The sequence below is a fragment of the Callospermophilus lateralis genome, unplaced genomic scaffold (genome assembly GCF_048772815.1).
Source record: "Callospermophilus lateralis isolate mCalLat2 unplaced genomic scaffold, mCalLat2.hap1 Scaffold_52, whole genome shotgun sequence".
In the NCBI taxonomy this organism is placed as follows: domain Eukaryota; kingdom Metazoa; phylum Chordata; class Mammalia; order Rodentia; family Sciuridae; genus Callospermophilus; species Callospermophilus lateralis.
The window spans coordinates 4,486,113-4,501,982 of record NW_027514454.1 but is presented as its reverse complement, the minus strand read 5'-3'; positions in this window follow the sequence as shown (position 1 = coordinate 4,501,982).

Sequence of the window (15,870 nt, the reverse complement as noted above, 5' to 3'; positions counted from 1 at the left end):
GGACTAGCTGGGCGAGTCTGAGACTGTCCCAGAACTTCTCTGTGCCTCTTGTCTTGCTTTATTTTTCTTAGGAGAGTCCCAAGTCTACTTCCAGGGAGGGAGGTTTGACTTGAGACACAGGGGACAGAACATTTATTTAGAGTGCTTACTAAGGTTTACTCTGGGCCAGCTGCATGCTGAGTGCTTGATGAGCCATTCTCATGAGCCCTATCAACAGCTCTGTGAAGTTGGTTCCATTATTCTCACCTGTCTGCAGTTGAGGCGGTTTTGAGGGACAGCCAGGGATCCAAGGTCATATAGGTGGCCTAATGCCACCCACCATGCCTGCCTGAGTCACTCCCAGGACAGCTTCTACATACCTGGTGAACCACTGACATCGTGGGGACAGATGGGCAAACAGTTATGAACTCTGAGGCTGGAGACACTGTGTTCCCCCTGAGGAGCTAGCTGTGGCCAGCCCCACCCTACCCCCTACTCTGGGCCTGGCAAGCTGCTGAGGTTTAAGTGGGGGAGAAGCAGCTTGGACTGGTCAGGGGTGGGAGGATGAGGCCAGGTCCTGGGACATTTGAGTGGGTGCTGGGCTGGGCTTTACCTGCTTCTTGGTTTCTTGGCTACTCCAAAATAGCAGTGTCCATCACTGGGCCCAGCTGGACAAGCAACTCTGTCCTGCCATGTGGGAGGTGCTTACCTCTTTTAGGGACTTGGGGTGGACAGTCTTCTCTTTTATTCTGTCCCCTCCTATCCTATCCCCCAGGCCTCAGGAGCTCCACTGGCTCAACTTGGAAACTTGGATGTGCTTGGTGAGAGTGTGTGGCCTTGCTGAGGGACTCAAATTGAGGCCCTGCCCTCTGGACCTCTGTCTGCCACCACACAAACTACCCTCTAGTCCTGGGCCTGACCTGTAAGTCTGCATCATCTTCACTGTGACATGTCTGCAGAACGGGTGGGTGTGTGCCCCCTCCCAAGCTTGCTTTCTCAGGCTGCCCTTCGTGGGGCACCCGTGCTGGCTGAGGGGCTCTGAGCTCCAGCCCTTCTCCCTCCTGAAGTATAGCTAATCAGCCACTGGGTCGACCCTCTGCATTCTCTGCCCTCTGCCCGCTCCATTGCTGGCTTCCTGGAACCCAGGGACCCTGGAGGTTTCTGGACCCTATAGAGTTGCCTGGGTGTTGTTTTTTATTTGCAGGGGGTGGGGGGCATGCTGGGTGCAGGAGCTGGGAGCTGGGAGACAGGCCGATGACTGGGTCATGGCCAGCAAGGGGTGGAGGCAGACACCAGCCTGTGTCTCCCTGGATCAAACTGTGATCCCCAGTCCCTTCCTCTGGTGGTCCCCGGGCCTGGCTTCCCCACCCTCTTTGGCATTTCCTGTCTGCCTCCCTTTCATTTTGCACCCAGACTCCCCAGGGGTTCCTCTGGGGGGGAAGAGCCAACTCTAAACTTTCTCCCTGGTGACAGGACCTGACATGGCTGTAGTCCCACTGAGCCTGGGGTTTGGCTTGACCTTGTCTCCCTACATTTCTCCACACCCACCTTCTGGCTCGGCAGCGGGGTCCCAGCTGGGCTCCCCTCCATGTCTGAGCCAGAGAGTCATGGTGTGAGATGCTCCTCAGAGACCCCTGGGCTGGGGCCAGTCATGCCTGTGGGTTCTGGAAGAAGCTGAAGGGTTGGGGATGAGAAGAGGCAAGCACTGGCCTTCTGGGGCAGGAGTCAGGACTGATGCCTCTCTGGACTTGACTCTGAGGCGGTTTTGAGGACTTCCAAAGCCACAGCACCTCGCTGCTCTCCCTGCCCCCCAGGCCCACCCCACACATAGGGTTTGCCTCTCCAGGCATCCTCCCCTGGTCCCCTACCCCTGGGTGCTTTCTTGAGCTCCTTGGGCTCCTCCACCAGGCCTCCTGGGCCCCCTCCTTCCTCCTTGACCCACTTTAGTCCCCTGTTGCTAGGGGAGGGGAGTGCACAACTGCGGGCTCTGATCCTGGCTGTCTCTCCCAGCATCCCTTGGGGCGGGCTCTGGATGGAGCCAGCAGGCTGAGCCGGGCTGGCCCCAGGGACTGGCACACTGCGTGCTCCTAGTGACAGCCTCCCTGCCCCCTCCATGGACAGACAGTTCTGAACAGCTGCCCCTGCCCAGGCCCTGGGGAGGCCCTGCCAGGACCCAGCTCTGGTTCCCCCCAGCCCTAGGGAGCAGTGGCTTCAGAGGTTCCTCCTATCTTCTTGCCATGCACCATTCCCAGAGGGGAGGGGGCCAGGACCCATCCTTCCCCTAAGTCTCTGCTGGACAGCCCAAAGCTCCAGTCAAGTCCTGTGTCTGCTGTTAATCTGTGTGACTTGGGGAGATCTACCAGCCCTCTCTGGACCTCATCTGTGCATTTAGGGAATGGAGCAGATCACTGACGTTTACCAAGCCTCACTGTGTTCCAGGGACTCATCTGTACATTGATGACCTCATGGTCCCAAGGGAATGCCATGAGCACACTTTCCAATTTTGAATGTGAGGCAACTGAGGCACAGGAAGGGGAAGGAACAAACTTTTGAGGTCACTCATACATGGGGTCCTGGGCAGCCTGATGGGTGACATGTCTTCATTCTGCCATTCTCTAATTTATCCTGGCACTGAGGCTATTAACTCTTCAGGGACTAGGTCAGGGCCCTCTGAGGACTTGAGATGGGGGCTTCTCCTTGGGGGGCCATCCATTCTAGCCTGCTCAGGTGCCCTGCTGCCCTGCCACATGACAGACTGTGGGAAGGTGAGTCCCCAGACATCCCAGCTGGAGAGCCCCTCCCCCATTCTGAGTCCTAGTCCTGGGGTTCAGGGACGTGACTCCAGTTTGACTGTGCCCTCGAATGAACATCACCACCACTACAGGGGGGGTCCCCCTCCCAGCATGCCAGCTGCAGGTCCAGGAGCAAACAGGAGTTGCCTGTTAGGACCACAGCAATCCTCCCTCCCATTTCCCAGCCAATGAAAAATGCAAAAAATAGGGTTGGTTGGCCCTAAGGGGCTGTTTGAATTTTGGAATCTCCACTCTCTTCATCCCCACATTTACCTTGACATGCGTCCTGCCTCTGGGAACCTTTTCATGTCACCTCATTGTCTTGCTGAATAAAAGAGGGGGTGGGAGGTGGGAGGGGGCTCTGGGAGCGAAGTCAGGAAATCTTTACTTATTTGCCTAATTTCCTCACTCAAATGTGTCTTGTGATTACATATTGCTTCATTCTACCCTGTGTGCTTAGGTCAGAAGCCAGGTTTCTCTTCTGAACAGAGCATTGAGAGTATCTGGTCTTTCCATCTTGAGATTTCTCACTCCATTCCCTCTATTTCTCTTTTTTATCTCCCACTACTGGAAAAGCCATGGTCTTCCCTTCTGGAACCTATCTCCTCTAGAGAGAGCACATGGGTGGTGCCAAGTGTCAGTCAAAGTCAGTGACCCTTACAGTGCTCACTCAGTGGAAAAGACTGCAATAATTTGGTCATGTTGCCCTCCTTGGTCAAGGGTAAAGCACCAAGCAGATTGGGCAGTGGATATATAACAAAAGTCCTGTGTTATTGGTCCTGGTCCTTCTGGCCTTGCTTGAGCCTGCACTCCATCACTGTGATCTCTCGTGGCCCTTTACATGCCCGCCCTTGGGGGTGATTAAAATACTGTCTATCCTGAGCCTCCTAGCCATGGCCTCCTCTCCTTGTCTTCCTTTCCCAGGTTCATCTTGCAGTCACACTTATTCAGGAACCTCCATGGATCCTGTTACAGCTGGGTTAGGGATGGTCAGGGTGAGTCCACTCTTCTAAAAGTAGAAAGAGAAAATATCAGGATGTTACTGTATATGGAGGAAGAAAAACTTTAAATTGTCTTCTAAAACACAGATAAAATTTACAGAGCTTACTGTATGCCAGACACAGGGCTCGATGCTTTGTCCACCCGTATCTCTCAGTCTTCCTGAAAATTCCATGAGGTGGGTCCTATTCTTCCCATTTATTAATAATGAATCAGCGTAAAGAAATTAACCTTGCTAAGCACATATGGTCTGGGTGTGTACCATGGCCTTATCATTTTTCTTGCCCCTTTGTCTCTCTATGAGTTTATTGGCACCAAAACAAGCTTGCTAAATGCAGAGTAGGTTTCCTGATTAAATTCCCCCAGAAGACAATCGGGTCATGCATTACAAACTAATGTCTCTCAGGCCCAAAATGCAGCCCTATGGCTCCCAGGCATACCTTGGTTTTACAAGGATTCCAGTTATGTGGAGTCTCCCACTCATCCCCACAGCCTGTTCTTTGAACCCCAATACCACCATAGGATCCAGAACTGTATAAGGCCCACTTTGCATATGTGGAATGAGCAGGGGGATTGCTGGAGCAATTAGCCAAGGCTGTGGGGTGTGTATATGGCTGGACTGGAAAACAGACCCAGGTTCTCACAGTTTCTGAAAGCCTGCAAGAGTCACTCACAGGCTACAAAATACTGGAAAGTGACATTATTTTTTAAGCAAAAATAGCCATTGGAGATCTAAATCCTGAGCTTATAGTGGAACAGTGAGAACTCCATCTTTTGTTTTTCTACCCACATCTTTCCCAGGAGGTGATTTGAGGACAGAGTCCCGCTTTTAATAAACACAGAATGATGGAAGTTGGAATTGCCATGCCTACATATATATAATTAGAGGAACCACCCTCATTCTTGTATTTTAGTCAATATTTAGATTCAATATATCTCAGAGCATTTTCGAGCCTTACAGTGCTATTAGAATCAACTGAGACAATGTAACAGAATTAGTTCATTGGGACTTACATGCAAGACAAATTTAAAAATGTCTCAACCCTATCATACCACTTGATTATATTATCATTTCAATCCCTGGGTACCTTGCAAATGCTTTGGTCTTAACCAGATATAATTCAACTATGGTCACTATTGGTGGTTATGGAACAATGCAACAAACCACAATGAGAATTGACTTTTGGACATAGGTGAAGTCTGGCCTTTGGCCAATGGAATGGATGATTCACAGTGCCAAGCTTAGGCACCCCTTCCCCAGGATGTACAATGTGAATCAAGTGGGAGAATGGTGAGAATGGCCTTATGCCTGAGCCTAAGCAACTCCATTTTAACAACTCCAGTTTGAAACCTGCAGTCTCACCAGGCACACCCACAGATCCCTCAAGTATGACCTAAGACAATTACTTCCCCTTACTCTGAAAAACACAGTGAAGACTCTGGCAGGCTGTCCTCTCCTGATAAGAAGATAAAGTGCGAAGATAAGGGTGGAGACCACCAGACCAGATGCTTCTTACCCCAGGGTAAATGATGTCCTGGAGAAATCTGGTGGCAGCTGATAAGGATTGCAAGGGGAGTCATAAAGCCCCAAAATTTAGTGTAAAAATAGAGCTAATGAACAGATATTCACCAAACTGAAACAAGGATGCACTTGGGCTTGAGAGCCTGGTGAGGAATTGGACTGACATCTCATTACTTATCATCATTCTCCTGATGAGATCCTCTCAAACTCTATAACCTCATCTGGATGGTGAGAGCCTCAACTTCTTTCTATGACCGTCTCTCAACAGGTCATCCACTCCATGCCAGGAAAAATCTGCCTTGATTATGAACCTGATTACTGTGAATCTTCTTCACATGATATCTCAGAATTAAATAAATTAAGATGGACTTGTTCTCATCAAGGAGACAGTATTCTAAAAGCAAAAGCAGAATCATTAAAAAGTATTTCCTGACTAGGTACCAGAAAAGTACTTTTTCATAGCCACACGTTTATATAAGCCATAAAAAATAAGAAGAGCCCTGACTCAAAGTTTGGAGAATACATTCTGCATTTGGTTAGAGTAGGAGTAAAATCACATTACCAAATTTCTGTACACAGATAAGGCTAAAGGACTACTGATATTATGGCACTAATTCTGCCTTTTGTAAAAGATGAGGTTTATACAGCTGTTTGGTATCAAAAAATATTTTCAAAGTACCACAAGTACTGCGTGTGTGTGTGTGTGTGTGTGTGTGTGTGTGTGTGTGTGTGTGTGTTTATATGAGTGTAGTACTGGTGGATAAACTGAGGGAATATTATTCCTGAGCTGTATCTTCAATTTTTTCTTTTTTTTTTAGTTTTGAGACAGGATCTTACAAATATGATTTCTTGTGTGCCCACAGATTTTAAGTACATATCAAGAACAAATATGCCTGAACCAAAGGCAAATCTTATCTCCTTTAGGAGCCATGATTCATCATTATTTTTAAATTCTCTTAAAAGTTGAATAGTCACATTTTTTTTCAAAAAGGGGGGTTACACACATATGGTGGCTCATGTCAGCAATCTTAATAATTTGGGAGACTTAATCAGGAGAATCACAATTTCTAATTCAGCCTAAATATTATGAGAGGGCCCTAAGCATCTAAGCAACACTTTGTCTGAAAACTGAAAACAAAATAAAATACAATTAAAAAGGGATTGTGATACAGGGGTTTAGGAGAACTATCCTGGGTTAAGTACTCATTCCTCTCCCCTTAAAAGAAAAAGAAAAGAAAAAAATAAAAAAAATACATCTGGTGAACTTTCTATTAAATGGGGATAATATGTTTGAGAAAAACTTCTGAAGCTTATAGCAAGGATTTAAAATAAACTTGGGAAATGGCTGAGAACTGAATTAAAAAATCAAGGACAAGAAACATTTTTCTAATTTCTTATCAGGAGAAACTTAAAAACAGATATATTTCATTACAGTCATGATAAAAATGCAGCATGGTACGGAAAATGCAACAAAACCACTCTATTTGTATCAGAAAATTTTGTAAATGGAGAATATGAAACAAAAAACACTACATAAAAAAGTGAGGGGGAGACAACATTAAGGCAATATATGTAATCTAAAATAAATAATTCACTAAATATCCACTATATAAATATTATCTGGGAGTATGTCTACAAAACAAAACAGTACTCCTTGCATAAAGCAGAGGATTTGTGATAGTCTCAAATTAAAAACAGTTTCACATCTGTGGCTGCTGTGTAGGGGCTCATATCAAAAAAGCAATGTTTGGGGCTCAAGCAGTTGAAAGAAGATGTGAGAAACTTTTTTTTTTCTTTTTTACCATGTGATTTTTAAATTTTTTTTTTAGTCATACATGACAGCAGAATGTATTTTGACATATACATACATGGAATGTACATACATCAATCATATTGTCTATTCTATTCTGCTGCCCTTTCTATTCTCCCTACTCCTGCCATCCTGTTCCATCCTTTCTCTTCATTCAATCTAATGTGACACACTGCCACAGTCTGCTGGGCACAGATAACTAAGCAACCACAAAAGCCTTGTAGGTTCAAACAGCAATTCTTTATTCCCAAACTCTCACTGGCTCTCTACACACACTTCTGGGAACACTTCTCGGAAACACACAACACACTCCCTCCACCAGGCTCCATGTGCCAATTCTTCCTGAACACCCCCCCACCCCTGCGAGAACTCAACTGGAACTCCAAAGTAGCGGGTGCCCAAGGCAGCAGGATCTGCCCTAATCCTGGAGCTTCCCTATTCCGGGAGCAGGGTCACCTTTCAACCATTCCCTCTAGCAAAATGCCAGGTGTCATTCGAACTAAACTGTGGCTCTCAACAACACACTTTTTTTTTCTCATCACAACATCATATATGTATTCTGTACAACAATGAGGTCCTCCTTCCATCTTCCATGCAACTCCCCTTCTCCTTCTTTTTTCCTGCCACCTCTCTTCCTATTTAGTGGTAGTCTTCTCATGCTCTTCTTTCTTATTCCATTTTGAGTCACCCCTCTTATATCAGAGAAGATATTCGGCATTTATTTTTTAGGATTGGCTAACTTCACTTAGCATAATCTGTTCTAATTCCATCCATTTGCCTGCAAAATTCATGATCTTGTTATTTTTTAGTGCTTTGTAATATTCCATTGTGTACAAATGCCACATTTTTTTAATCCATTCATCCATTGAAGGGCATCTAGGTTGGTTACACATTCTAGCTATTGTGAATTGTGCTGCTATAAACATTGATGTGGCTGTGTCCCTGTAGTATGCTCTTTTTAGGTCTTTTGAGTACAGTACAAGAAGGGGAATAGCTGGGTCAAATGATTTAATGTATTTGTCCTCAATTGAATTTTTTTTCTTTTTTTCTTATTTTGTACCAGGTATTTAACTCAGGGGCACTCAAATACTTCCCCAGTCCTGTTTTGTATTTATTTAGAGAGAGGGTCTCACTTAGTTGCTTAGTGCCTTTCTTTTGCTGTGGTAGCTTTGAACTCATGATATCCATATATAATTCTTCTGTGCCACAGGGGTTATGGCCTGTGCCACCAAGTTTGTTTCAACTGAGTTTTTAAATATGTAAAACAACTTTATTAAAGTGACATTTAGAAACATTCATAATATTCAAGCAAACTCCTTTGTCCTGGTGTGGCAGGAAATAAAAGTGAAACTGGACTTTAATTTAAATAACAAGAAAATTCAATTGCAAGGGCTTAATTAGAACACAGATAATAAGAAGGTTACAGGCCATAAAGCACTGTTGCACTTGTTTAAAATAACATTTTTTTCTTAGTTGTAGATGAACAAAATATTATTATTATTATTATTATTATTATTAATGTGGGTTCAGTATAAAACAGACTGTCTTATGCATACTAGCCAAGCATTCTACTACTGAGCAACAACCCAAATCCTTACCTGGTATTTTTTTAATATTTATTTATATTTTATTTATTTATATGTGGTGCTGAGAATTAAGCTCAGGACCTCATATATGCTAGGCAAGCACTGTACCACTGAGCCACACCTTCAGCTCTTTCCTGGTACTTTTTAAATACCTGTTTTACATAAATTTTAATTAGTAGCTTTAACCCTTTTCCAATATCTGTTTGGAGTAAATCAATAACCTAGAAATCAGTGAAGCAAAGTCAGTGAAGCTGAGAACCTAGTTTTATCTCAAACTCTGATTTTAATTCCTCTTTCTTCTGCAGACTCTGATACCTTATCACAGTGTCTGAATTAAGATTCCCCCTTGAGGAATTTACTGTATGTTGTCCACATTCCAAGCTCCAAAATTTATCTATTCCTTAGTTTTGGAAAAGTCTTACAGAATTTGTCCAGAGGTACCAAAATACTCACAGTAGTTTTTTTTATTAAATTCATTGATAGATGGAGGGAGATTATCTCATTTAATATTCTGCTTTATTTTCAACATCATTCCCTCTTAATATTTGCTTTTCATATTGTTGCTAAGTTTGTAACTGACTATCTTGCACATTCTGCACACACACTCTAACAGTGAACTTTGCCTCTATGTCCCAATTCTAACTTTAGTTTGGATAGATTCATTCATTTATGTCTAATGTTATTTTTCATATAGTTGGTTTTACATATGCCTTTCTATTGCTTTTAACAATACTATTGATCTACATATGGTTTCATATTTGGTTTATATTATGATATATTGGTCTGTATTATTGAAATATAGTTTCATAATATACATTAAATGTGTTTCATAACAATAACTATATTATTTGTTTTTTATTAAAGGTTTTGGGGTATTTTACATATATTTTATTTTTAAGATAATTTTTTTGGTCCCTTTTTTCTTTTCTCTTATTTGGTACTTGGAATTAAACTCAGGGGAATTGAGCCACATCCCCAAACCTATTTTATATGACTTTAGAGATGGTGTCTCACTGAGATGCTTAGGGCCTCACTTTTGCTGATGCTGGCTTTGAGCTCACAATACACCTGACTCTGCCTCCCAAGGTACTTGGATTACAGTTATGCACCAACAGGTCCAGCTCTCTTCTTTTATTTAAAGAAAAACATGCTAAAATTTTTATAGGAAAATATTATATATTAAATTGAGTTAAAATAGTTGTCTTTTTAATGATTAGTTTTATTTACACACATGCTATTTTATCTGCTTTGTAAATTTTTATTTAGTTTGTGATAAGTTCCACATATTTTCCTTGAAATCCATTATACATGTGTTGTATTTAACAATATAATACTCATGTTGTATTTTGTACTCTAATTAAACCAAAAATCTTTCTGGGTTCCACAAACTATTTTTTCTCAAACTTTATTATTTTTATTTTTCTGAATCACCTCCTCTTTCCTCCTAGGCCACAGATTTCTAATGTATTGACAAGTATAGCTCTAGTCTTATGCTATCACATACTTGTACACTATCATTGTACACACATACTATAATTTCTACAGGTATAAGCTGCTTGGTGAGGAGTATTTCATATATGTACAGTTTTCATGATGAAATAACAGCAATTTCTACTTCATCTTAAGTTCATGATAATTTGTTCTGTGTCCTCATCAATACATTATATTCTTTTTGTTGTTGTTGTTTTTTACTGGAAATTTAAATCAGGGGCACACAGAGACTGGGTCACACATAGTTGCTTAGGGCCTTGCTATGTTTCTGAGGCTGGCTTTAAACTCAGGATTATCTTGCCTTAGCCTCACAATCCATTGGGATTAGAGGTGTGTGCCATGGAACCTGGTTCTATTTTATTTTTATATTGAAATATATATTACTTCTGAAAATAATTTATTCTTGACATTAAGAAAGCATAGAATACCATTTTCCCCCACAAATAACCCCCTCTTTTTTTTGGAAAAGATGTCAATAATGCTAGATGTATAATTTATTAATGTCTAAATGGCAAGTTTATTATGATGATGATGATGATGCTATCTATTAGTTACAAAACTTCATCTGTTCAAATTATTAAAAGGTATATCGTCTTTTCTATAACTTTACATACATCAGTGTGTATCAAAATGAACTTTTGGGGGTTGTGAGGTGGGGGGAGGGATCATGGGGTTAAAAATGATGGTGTAATATGATGTATATTGTTATATAAAGTATATGTATAAAGAAGTGAATTCATGTAAATATAATTTGTATAAATCCAGAGAAATGAAAAATTGTGCTCTATATGTGTAATAAGAATTGTAATGCATTCTGTTGTCATATATAATTAAAAAATATTTAAAAATTAAAGATAAATGATGGCATTATGTTCTAACTGAGCAGAAATACTACTCCTTTTAAAAATGGAAAAAAAGGTCTGTTGGTCAGTTGTAAACTTTATAAAGTACAAAATGTATTCTGAACATTTGATAATACATAAACCTAGATGTAGGTATTTATAGTGTTGTCAGCAAAATTAAAAAAAAAAATTATGTAGAGTCATTTTTTGCAATGTATACTCATAATTATATGAGATGCATTTTGTACATATACATGTATACTACCATTATATATAATTAATAAATGATTACTACATCTCACATTAACTACATTTATTTAAAATTAATTTGTGTTTTGAAAGCACTGATATATGACACTCTTTGATATGTACACTTGGTGTGTCTTCAAATTTGTCAATTTTATGTATTATGTTCTTTTCTTTATTCTCATTTTTATAGAATTTCTTTTTCCAAATTATTAAGATTAATAAATTTTAAACAATTCGGTATATCAGTGCTGTCTGTAGATTTTCTTTTTTAACCTAAGACAAAACACATCCCAATTTTAATAGGCTTATTGTTATGCAAATGACTTTTAAAAGCCTGCATATATAACACTCTTACCTGACCTTACTCTGGACTATTGATATCTGGGTGGAGAGTATCTCAAAGTGATCCACGGAAAAGGCAGAACAGGGATGGGTCAGGATGTGAGATTGGTGGATACTGAGTATGTAGTAGTGAGTATTCATGAAAAAGTATTGGTGGAATAGGTACTGGTAGAGAAAAATGTGCTGTGAAGGAAAGAGGGAAAGAGTGACCAGCTCAAGAGTTCAGATTTAAAAAGTCTAATGGTGGATCAATGGTAGTATGAGGGTAAAGGGTAGTTTCTGTGGAGGCAGAAATAAGGTAGAAATGAAAGAAGAAGGTAACTCTGGCACAGTACCCAAGAGAAAGAGTCAAATGAACAGTACCCTCTCTCTCTCTCCCTCTCTCTCTCTCTCTCTCTCTCTCTCTCTCTCTCTCTCTCATATATATATATATATATATATATATATATATATATATATATATATATATATATTGCAAACTTCTATAACATTAGATGAATTTCAGCCAGCCTTAGCAACTTAGTGAGGCTCTAAGAAAATCAGCAAAACTCTCTTTTCTTTGTAGAATATTTTATTAAAGGCTGAGAGTGTTTCTTAGTAGAAAACCATGTCTGATTTCAATTTGTCAGATGAGAGAGAGAGAGAGAGAGAGAGAGATCTTGCAAATATAAAAAAAAAGTAATCAGTGACACTGTTGGAAAACTCATCTAGGTTATTAACTACTGCTTGGGAAGTTAGTCTACTCTCCAAAATATAAAAGTGAGAGAGGAATTCTTTATTAAAGTGTATATAAGAAAAAAAGGACTTTTGACACAGCTTTTAGTTGACCCAGACTATGTCAAATTTGGCAGGGGATTAGGGTTCTGCAAAGATGATAAATCCTTGAGTTATTTGGAATAATGTGATTTTATCTAGTCTTCATAAATGAAGATTGAGGTCTAATATAAATCAGGCTTGGCAAACGAAAAACATTTCAAAGAAAAATAAATGTATGAATAAACACATAAAACAATACTTAACCAAAAGTCAACATTCAGAATATTTATGCAATTATGTAATCACCAGTAATGTAAAAACAATGACAATGAAAGTAAAAGTGAATTAATAAAAAGTAAATAAATAATGTAATGAATGAATTAATTAACGGATAGCTAACAAGTGCAGAGATGTAATGTGACTGGAATTGTCAAAGTCAGCTTGTAGCTTTGAAAAAGTATAAAGGTACATAGAAATGGTGTTTTACTACTTACTGAGATATACCCTATGAACTACAAATTCCACTTCTAGGTGGGAAGAGTTGAACACAGAACCCATTCACCTGGATCTCACTTGAGAACTGTCCAAAAAATTACCTTTTTCTTACCCTCAAATTTTATTGCTGCTTCCAAGAACACTACCCTCTATATTTATACTATCATTGTAGACTTATAGCATGTGAACCCCTCTACTGTTCAAGTTTTTCTTCTTTTTTTCATTGTTCTTTTTCACCCTACCCTCATATCATCCACCAAGACTTATTTTGTATAGCAAAATCTACATACTCAGCAATCACCAGTCTTATATCTTACTATATCCATTTCGTACCTTGTGCATGACCACTTTGAGATCCCCTCCATGAAAACATCAATAGTCCAAAGTGATCAGAATGGGGGTAAAAATTGTAGAATATTAAAGGTCAGTTACACAACAAGAAAGCTATAAAAAGTGGGCTTCATTTAAAGGTGAAAATAAAAAGAAAATCTTTAGACTTCACTAGTTAAAATAAAGGATCAAAAATTTATGAGTCTCAATAATTTGAATTATACTTGTGAGTCACTTTTTTAGGGGGAGGTATATAAGGACATTGCTAATGAGCTTAAAGTTCAAACTGTTTTTTTAATGAGACAAAGAATAGAAAAATTAAAAAATATATTAAATTAATTGATATTATTTTCATAAAAATATATATACATATTTATTCACAAATTGCTTTAACCTTATAAACAGTTATAAGTGTCAATACATTTCTCTCTGGGCTAGGTCCTATTATTGCAAGAAAACTTTGCCTTAAAATAACCCCATACAGAGGCATTTAATGCAATTAACAGGCCTATAATAATAATAATAATAATAATAATAATAATAATAATAATTCTGGTGGGGAGGATTTCAGGTTGTGAAGCATACCTGTAATATAAGTTACTTGAAAAGACATCACAGGAGAATTTTATACATTGTCTGAAGACATATATGTATATATTATTTATAAAAAGTGTTTATGAATTCTGTAGTGAAGATGCACAAGTCCAATACAAAGTCTCTTTTTCTTGAATATTTTTTTTTGTTGTAGATGGACACAGTATCATTAGTAGTTTGTTTGTTGGATTTTTTTTAATATTTATTTTTAGTTTTTGGCGGACACAAGATCTTTGTTTGTATGTGGTGCTGAGGATTGAACCTGGGCCACCCGCATGCCAGGTGAGTGTGCTACTGCTTGAGCCACATCCCCTCTTGGGTGGCTGTTTAATGCGGTGCTGGGTGTTCAACCCAGTACCTCATGCATGCTAGGGAAGTTCTCTACCACTGATCCATAACCCTAGTCCCCAAAGTCCTTTACTTAATCCTTTTTTGGGGGGAGGGAGAATGTGTGCGTGTAGTGCAGGGATTGAATCCATGGCCTTATATCAGCAAAACAAGCACTCTACTGATTAAGCTATATTCTCAGTCCTGATCTGTAGTCGGTTAACAATAACAATGGAGCAGCCTGTCATTCAGACTTTGATTCTGTGCCCACTTGGCTCAGGTTGGAGGCAGTGCCTGAAGCCTTGACCAATCACTCTCTTAAGTGAGAACTGTCCAATGCTCATGCAGCCAGTGATGAGGGGGAGGGCTTCCATAATCTTCTGTTCCCTTGGTGTCTGGAACCCGCCATTTTTTCAATCTTTTTGTTGGCTTCTGTCCTGGATCTGGAGCCCAACTCTCTGTGCTATGCAGAATCTGAAAACAAACCACATGGAGAACGCTGAGAACCCTAAGAGCCAGGAAATGGTAAGTGTGCCTTGTTATATTGAGACTGTGTAGGAAGGTGGCTTAAAGCTGACAGGAGTGGTAATTGTGGAAACTGGCAGTCCTGGCTAGGGACTCCTCTTGGTCCTCTCCAGAATCTTGTGGCCAGAGGGTCTCTCTGTAGCTTTGATCAGCAGTTGAAAACCTGGGCATTTTGTTCCATAATTGTTTGGTGTTTTCAGCTTCTTTCTAAAGCCATTTTTGGACTTCCATGTGCCATGAGTCCAGCATATCTCCAGATTTCATAGTGAAGACTGAGATAACTAACAGGCGAGAACTACAAATCCATTTATTGTATTCATGTATGAGAGAGGCTGTTAATTTTCAGGCTTGATACTCATGAGGGTTTTTTGTTTGTTTGTTTGTTTGTTTATTATTATTATTATTATTATTATTATTATTATTATGTGTATGTTGTTTTCTTTTGGGTACCAGAAATTCAACCCAGAGGTGTTCATCCACAGATTCACATTCCCACACCTTTTTTAATATTTTTATTTAGAGACAGGGTCCCTTTGAATTTCTTAGGGCCTCACAAGTTTGATGATGCTGGCTTTTAACTCATTCTCTTCATGAGTCCTGAGATTTTTAAATGTAGCAGAAGCAGTATCTCAAATCCAAAACAAAAATCTAAAATCCAGAACTTCAGTTTAGCTCTCCATAGGTCTTAGAATAAACCCCTAGTTTTCTAGCTCTCTGTTCACATATGCAAAACTAGGGTTCTCTGTTCACAGAGAATACATATAAAATAGAATAGATAGTATAATGACCATGTAATGGGGATAATGGGCCTCACTCAAACACACCTGGTGGCTAACTGAAAGATGTTAATGAGCAACATTAAGGCCTATTTCAAATGTAAAAGACCTTGAAGCCCACTTGTGGGAACACCTTCAACAAAGTCCTTTGCCCCAGGGGTGATTCCTGATTGAATTTGAAGAAAAAAGTATGGGTCATAGAAAGAATGACAGTGAACCCTTATGGTAGTCAGGATGCCTTTTCCAAAGCCTATTCTAAATGCATTATGCTTTGTGTTCTGCCCAAAACCATCAGTAAACTTCTAAATTGGCACACAAAAATGAGTTTGTTTGTTTTTTTTCTGGTATCATTCCTCATACCACATGGTGGGCGTTCTATTTCTTCTTGCTTAAATCTATTTTTTTTTCTTCAAAATTTTTGTGACAAGCACCCAGACTCAGTTTGCATACTGAGA